Source organism: Sitophilus oryzae, unplaced genomic scaffold (genome assembly GCF_002938485.1).
Source record: "Sitophilus oryzae breed Bouriz unplaced genomic scaffold, Soryzae_2.0 scaffold_476_pilon_pilon, whole genome shotgun sequence".
Taxonomy (NCBI): Eukaryota; Metazoa; Arthropoda; class Insecta; order Coleoptera; family Curculionidae; genus Sitophilus; species Sitophilus oryzae.
In genome coordinates, this window is record NW_022147058.1 from 526994 (window position 1) to 534605 (window position 7612).

Here is a 7612-nt window from a genome sequence, read left to right on the forward strand (position 1 = left end):
ACAACGTCGTGTCGCGGGTGACACAGTTTGACATTTCAAACAACCAATGGGAGCTGTACTAAATTTAAAATTGACAGCTGTTTGAATTTTGTACAAATCTGATTGGTTCTTTTGTCGTGTCGCTGGCGACAGTCGCAGTTCTGAGAACGGGGCTTAATAATTAACCATAGATAAGAATTTTGACTCTTCTTTTGATTTTTTTAGAACTCTGGCCGAATGACATATATTTAAAAGCCATTTAAAAGAAAAGAAGAGAAAATTTATGACAAATCTGTGGCAGCACATGTTTTGTGCCATAATATATAAAAAAGAAGAAGAATACTGTTTTTATTCTGTGGTTACTATTCTTATAAGACCTGAAATACAAAAAAGAAGAAGAATGCAGGTAGCGCCATTATGGAGAAAGCTTAGCCAAGGAAAGAGAGGGGACAGCACAATGCCGTCTCTAATAGCCTTGTGCGAATTTATGACGTCACGCTAGTTAGATACTACGGATTAATAAATATGTTGTAGAATACATGGAAAACATAATTATTCCTCAGATTTTTGGTATGTCGATGTATGACGACGCGAGTTCCTGATCGACGTCGAATTTAGCGGCGTCCTAATGAACACAGACCTATAAGTACCGGAGCAACACACTCTACTATGACGCGACTCTCTAAGGCTGGTATTTATAGTTGCATCTCGAGACGCCAAGACGGTCTTGGGCTCTCGAGAGCAGAATCCACAGAATACACGAGCAAACGTCATTTTGGAAATTGCGATTTTCATTTTGGATAGTTTATGTGATCTGTGGATAGTTTCTTAACCTAACTTTTTTAGTAAACAAAATAAATCCCTTGTAAATCCGTTTTGTCTGATTAAACAGTTTTGAATTTTGAATATGTTAGAAGAGTTTGAGGATATTTTGGACCACGTGGAAGAAGAAAATCGTCTTCGAGTTCCAAAAAGGTATATACGGGATGCAGGAAATCCAATAGAAATGTTTAGCGAGGGGGGATTTATGCCAATATAGGTTTAACAAGGCTACAATTACAGAAACTATTTTACCTCTTATAAATTGAAGACTTACAAAAACCTACCAATCGTGGTTTACCCACTCTCCCCGTTGTTCAATTACTAATTTGTTTACAGTTTTATACGACTTGTAATTTTCAGATGGTAAATGGAGACTTGCGTGGTGTTAGCCAACCTACAATAAGCCAGATAATCAAGAATAATGCAATAATGTGGAAGTATTTCAAAATCGCAAAAATTTTTTTTAGTCTAAATGTTCAGGTCCCAAAAGGGAAATTATGGATATTATAGTTGGATATCCAGGGTCAAGTCATGATAGTGTTATATTCAATCGAAGTAATTTAAGAATGCTAATGGAAAGGCGTGATATTCGTGATTTACTTCTTGGAGACAATGCATATAGATGTAGGCCAATTCTATTGACTTCTGTTCTACAGCTAGGAATCAACAAGAAACCAGGTATAACTTTGCCCATAGAAGAAAGCGAAATGTTGAAAGGCTATTTGGGACTTGGTAAAAACGTCTTCCATTTCTCCGAGGTTTACAAAACAACTGTTGCTATTATTTGTGCAACAGCTGTTCTTCATAATATTGGTTTAAGGGAAAATTTAGATAATTTTGAAGATGCTAATTTACACATTCCAATTATAAATAAAAAGGAAGAGGGTTAGATTTTTGAAGAAATCTTATTCAACATTTTGCAAATTAATGTATTTATTGTATTAATATATGTATATCTAGTAATTATGTAATATGTTAAGTAATGTTCCAAGGTAACTAGTACCTATATAATAATTTTATTTACTTTTCTATTAGTGTTAAGTTAGTGTTTATATATTTACATGTAACATATTTTAAGTAATTTCTTATAGTCTATTATTAGTTATCATAAAAATACTGTTTTTCTATACTTAAATAACATATGATTTCTTAGTAGTTTTACGCTCACTATGACCAGACAGTTAAGTGCTTGTTTTAACTGGTCACACAGAATTTTCCCACTAATACATTAAAACTAAAAAAATTGTCTTTTTATTTTCTTCATCATGAATATTTATATAAATATCATATCACATAATATACAATATTGGATGTATACCGTATACCTATAATTTTCAAGATTTTATTCCTTGGTGTAAATTCTGTATTCTTATTGAGTTGACCACTCTATATAAAGTTGATACTCCATGTTTTATAGTTTTATTTAGAATAATATTTCACAATACACATTCTATGATTATTGCGTTTTTACTGCTTCCTTATTTCTTCTCGTCTAGATGACATTCTTCTCTATTCTTTTTTTTCTAGTCTGCTACGTAAATCAGTGACTGACAATTTTTGCCTTTACTTATAAATTTAATTTATTCTCTGACACTCGTCCAACCTGACTATGTCTTAGTCTCCAAGACTTAATTAACAAAACTAACTTAAAAATTACCTACAACAATAAAAAAAATATTCATTCTAAATTTATGATATTTAAAGATTTTAAAAATTTATGAAACTATTCAAAACTAAATAAACCAAAAGTAGTATTCATTAAACATTAAACATATTCTTCTAAATACTTCTGTTTATGTGTTTTTCTGTGTCATGGGGTAGAACTTGTGTCACTGTAAATAGTCCCTTATATTTAGTAGCACTTTTCATATAGACCATGTCTCCTATCTTTGTGATACCTTTAAATCTATATGTTTATCATAATTTTTTTATACTTCCTTTGTTCCATTTCTATATGTTCTTTGACCTCTTTTCTCAATTTTTCAGGTAATTGAATACTTTTCATTCTCTACCGTCAATAATCTCACTTATCCATCTTCAATCTTCGGAATATATCCATATAATAATTCAGGAGTTTTTTTCGCCAGTGGATTTATTCACAGATGTATTTATAGCTCTTTCTATATTCTTAATATATGTATCCCATTTGTTGTTATCATCTGCACAAGCTGAAGGCAGTATCATTGGAATAATAATGCTGTTCAACCATTTATGGTTGCATCATACAAATTCACCCAAATGTTCTGCTATTAAAATGGACACCCTCTTGATAATCTGGCTTATTGTAGGTTGGCTAATACCAAGCATGTCTCCATTTAATATCTGAAAACTACAAGTCGTATAAAACCGAAACAAATTAGTAATTGAATAACGGGGAGAATGGGTAAACCACGATTGGTAGGTTTTTGCAAGTCTTCAATTTCTAAGAGGTAAAATAGTTTCTGTAATTGTAGCCTTGTTAAACCTATATCGGCATAAATCCCCCCTCGCTAAACATTTCTATTGGATTTCCTGCATCCCGTATATATCTTTTTGGAACTCGAAGACGATTTTCTTCTTCCATATGGTCCAAAATATCCTCAAACTCTTCTAACATATTCAAAACTGTTTAATCAGACAAAACGGATTTACAAGGGATTTACTTTGTTTACAAAAAAATTTGGGTTAAGAAACTATGAAACTATCCACAGATCACATAAACTATCCAAAATGACAATCTCCAAAATGAAAATCGCAATCTCCAAAATGACGTTTGCTTGTGTATTCTGTGGATTCCGCTCTCGAGAGCCCAAGACCGTCTTGGCGTCTCGAGATGCAACTATAAATACGGGCCTAAACGGCGGCGACGTCGTTACAGGCGTCCCGATGATCACAGCTAAATATTTCTTGGAACAGCGTCCGTTTTGACAATGAAACATGAACCTCGGATCGGCGTCGACATTAAAAGCGTCCCGTGATACACAAACGCGGGTTCTGGATCGATCGCGAAATTAACAGCGTCCTGTGGGATATACACACACGCGAGCCCTGGATCGATCGCGAAACTAACAGCGTCCTGTGGGATATACACACACGCGAGCCCTGGATCGATCGCGAAATTAACAGCGTCCCGAGGGATACACAAACGCGAGTCCCGGAGTGACGTAGATGTTAGCGACGTCTCGGCGAGTTGTACGTCGTTCGGATAAGCGCAGCCCGCACACACACCGCCCAGTCAGGACAGCCTCGGGATTGCGGCGAGATCCCGTCCAGCGTCACTGTTGCAGGGTGCCGTCCGGACGGCACACCTAAAGAAATACGGGAGCTACAAAACCAGCCTCGGGATTTGGGCGAGGTCCTGTCCTAGCTCCATAAATATTCGCGCCCGTGCGTTTACTGAACCACTTTAGCTGTCCCTTATGAAAAACCAATTAGTTAGAATTAGAGAGGCACGCTAAACCAGGGTAGATGTCAGGCCACCCTTATGTTGTCTAGTTTCCGGGACGTTATTCCTGACAACTACTATAGTAAACCGTGTTCCCTCTTTCGCCTTGTCGGCAACCTCTATTTATATACGAAGTTTAAAATCCCTTTTAGTTATTATCCCGTAATTAACTTTTCCCGAGAGGCACGTTAAACCAGAGTAGATGTCAGGCCACCCTTATGTTGTCTAGTTTCCGGACGTTATTCCTGACAACTACTATAGTAAACCGTGTTCCTCTTTCGCCTGGTGGTCGGCAACCTCTATTTATACGAAGTTTAAAACCCCTTTAGTTATTATCCCGTAATTAACTTTTCCCGAGAGGCACGTTAAACCAGAGCAGATGTCAGGCCACCCTTATGTTGTCTAGTTTCCGGAACGTTATTCCTGACAACTACTATAGTAAACCGTGTTCCTTCTTTCGCCTGGTCGGCAACCTACGCTCTCCCTTATCTCTAAAACGCGCCTAGGTGGTACAGTAACCGCTTAATAATTATAACAAGGATACGACCTGAGTGATTTTATATCAGTTATATCTGGATGGCATTGGCATTGTAAAAATGTATTTAATAAATAAAATACAAGCGGAAATCTATAAAATTCCGTAGATTTGAAAGTAAAATCGGAGATTCCGTAGGTATCTTCTGAATTCCGTAGATCTACGGAAAAATCCGTAGGAGTGGCAGCCCTGACCAACTGTCTCTTTGGAGCTGCTGCAGCCGAGGTACTCGACTGACGCTCCCCTCCACTCAACCTGCACTGGTAGGGAGAGCGGCGCAAACGTCTCGGTTTCTCGCACCGAACAACAGCGACCAAAACCGATCAAAACTCTCTTACAAAATGGCAATTAAATATTTAACTTATTTAATTCAACAATAGAAACAATTATGAAGTTCATTACAATAATGAGTTAACAATAAAATACATTGACTGTCATTATTAAAAGAAAATAAAGTCCCTATTATTCTAGTATAATATTAACACAATATACAGGGTGTCCTAGAAATTTTTATGAACTTCATTACACTCTCCCTACTTCGTTTAAAAATATATGAACATATATTTTTGTCAGCTATGCTGACTGAAATGAAACTTCCTTGGTAAAATAAACTTTATTTGCCAAACTTAATCTAACACCCAATATATCCCTTGGATCATACTTAAATTTTAATAGAAACAATAACAAATTCAAATGCTTATTGGGCAACACTTAATCTAAAACCTTAATATATCTGTAATCAGGTATCCCTTTGATTATGCTTAAATCTCTAAAAGGTGAGTCTCTCTAAAAGGATTCGGTGAGTCCCTCGTTGTCCAGCGGCGTTGAGAGCTTCGGTGAGTCCCTCGTGGTCCAGCGGAGTTGAGAGCTTCGGTGAGTTCCTCGTGGTCCAACGATGTTGAAGGCTTCGGTGAGTCCCTCGTGGTCCAGCGGAGTTGAGAGCTTCGGTGAGTCCCTCGTGTTCCAACGGCGTTGAACGGTCCTGCAAATGGCTCAGTAATGGAGACCCGTACATCTATAACACAAATGAATTAGTTCAACTCTTCAGGCACGCAGGACGATTGGTCGCAATATATTTTCATATTTCAAAAAAAAACGACCAGCTGAGAGATACTACTAAATTCTCTTAAACAAAAAAAACTTCTCTACCCTCTTTCTGTTTCCCTTTTTAAATTTTTTTTCTTAAAAAAAACTAACCAGTACCAAACCCCGTAAGACATAAGATAGAGACTTAAAATCGTGCAATATTTTTTTTTTATTTTCTTTCCCTTAATAATACAACCAAAAAAAATTATATTTCCCTTTTAGTTCTTTTTTTTTATTATTTTAACTCATAAAAAAAAAATTGGCCCCCCCTTTTTTACTTGCTACCTTGCAGATTTCCCCCCTATTTTCTGTGGCACCAGGGGCATTCCCCGGCCTTCTTGCGGTCAGCGACCCTACGTCTCCTTCGCTGTCTCCGGCTCTAACTCCGGGGAGCCGGTTGGGCCCGGAAACGGCGGCATGGACAATCTCTTGATAGGACGCCCCGAGTCCCACATCCTGAGCAAAAGATTATTTCCGGTCTTTGGCACTGACGGCGATTATGTCCTATGGCCCCACATCTCCAACACACGGCCTCCCGTTCCACGGGAATGCGGTCCTCCTCGGGACGTGGATAGAATGCCTGAGAATGTTCTCTGGCCGTCGCTTCCTCTTCAAGAGAGGAAGAGGAAGAGGAGAGGAGAGGTACCGTTGCCCGCTGCTCGGACGTTGCTCGTTGTGGTCGTTGAAAAGCCGGCCGGGCGGTGCTTGTGGCGACTTGGTAGGGATTGACCTGACGCTGCGTGGCCTCTAGCCGGGTGGGGAAATTGTTAGCGCTCCTCGCAGCGGACCTAGACAACGTGGGAAGTTGATACCGTCGGCCTCGAACAGACGAAGTCGTTGGGCGAGATGGATATCCTGCCGGGACTGCACTGGTGCCTTCATTGGACGTGTCGGGTGCTTTCCGATGCGGGATGTGTTCCGGTGCTTGTGTTACTGGTGTCGACAGGTCATAGTCCTGGAGAACCAGGTCGAGATCATCCATCAGATTGTCTTCCAGAGCGGAGACAAAAGTGTCTGGGGACGACATTTGGCGGCGGGGAAAAGTCGGCGACAGTTAATCCTAAAAGAAAACAACATTAAACAGTTTTCCTGACAAGAGTATTATAAATTATGAGTAGAGTAGGGAAACGGGAAAGACTACTACAAGCAAAAAAAATTAAAAAAAAAATGCGGGTTACTTCTCCGGACCTAATATACCCAGCTAAAATAAAACATAATAGAAAATAAAACATGTCTTCTATAATAATAAAAAAAAGCAAAATTAGATCCAGAGCTCCTTTCGGACGGAACTTTTAACGGTTCGTTAGGATCCCCAGGCTACCCGTTAGAAGGATTTTCATACTTCTACTTGTTTTTCGGAATGGTCACCCCTATCCGGCGTCCAGTGCTGGTTCTCAACCTAATCCTTGTGGTTACATTTTCGGGGACGCCGGGTGGTCTCAGGGAACGTACTTCCTCCAAAAGTTTGGCGTCCCAGGGCCCGGTCTTAGCGGCGATCTTGTCCGCTATTTCCGTCCTACTTAGAGATTTTCGTCCTCTGTGATGTCGGCGGCGGCGGGGGGTAGGGGCCAGGCGGACGGACTTGTATATCGGAGAGTATGATTATTTTTGGTCCTGACGACGAAGGGTTGCCGGACCTGGTGGGCGCTTTGTTGAACGCCTCCACCAAGTTCCGGATTTTCTCTCTTCGGACCTTCTGTTTCTCCTTACTCTTCCTGGCCTCCTCCTTCATCAAGAACAATGGGCCCGCTGGTCGGGCTCCTTTG

The 7612-nt window shown here is 39.5% G+C and overlaps 1 long non-coding RNA gene across 1 annotated transcript; it reads right to left on the reverse strand.

Moving 5' to 3' along the window:
• Positions 1–1581: 1581 nt before the first annotated feature.
• Positions 1582–3331, reverse strand: LOC115886231. The gene is made up of 2 exons (XR_004050859.1): positions 2127–3331; positions 1582–2035 (listed from the first exon to the last, which is right to left on the reverse strand). It is a non-coding gene; the product is annotated as an uncharacterized LOC115886231 (long non-coding RNA).
• Positions 3332–7612: the final 4281 nt, after the last annotated feature.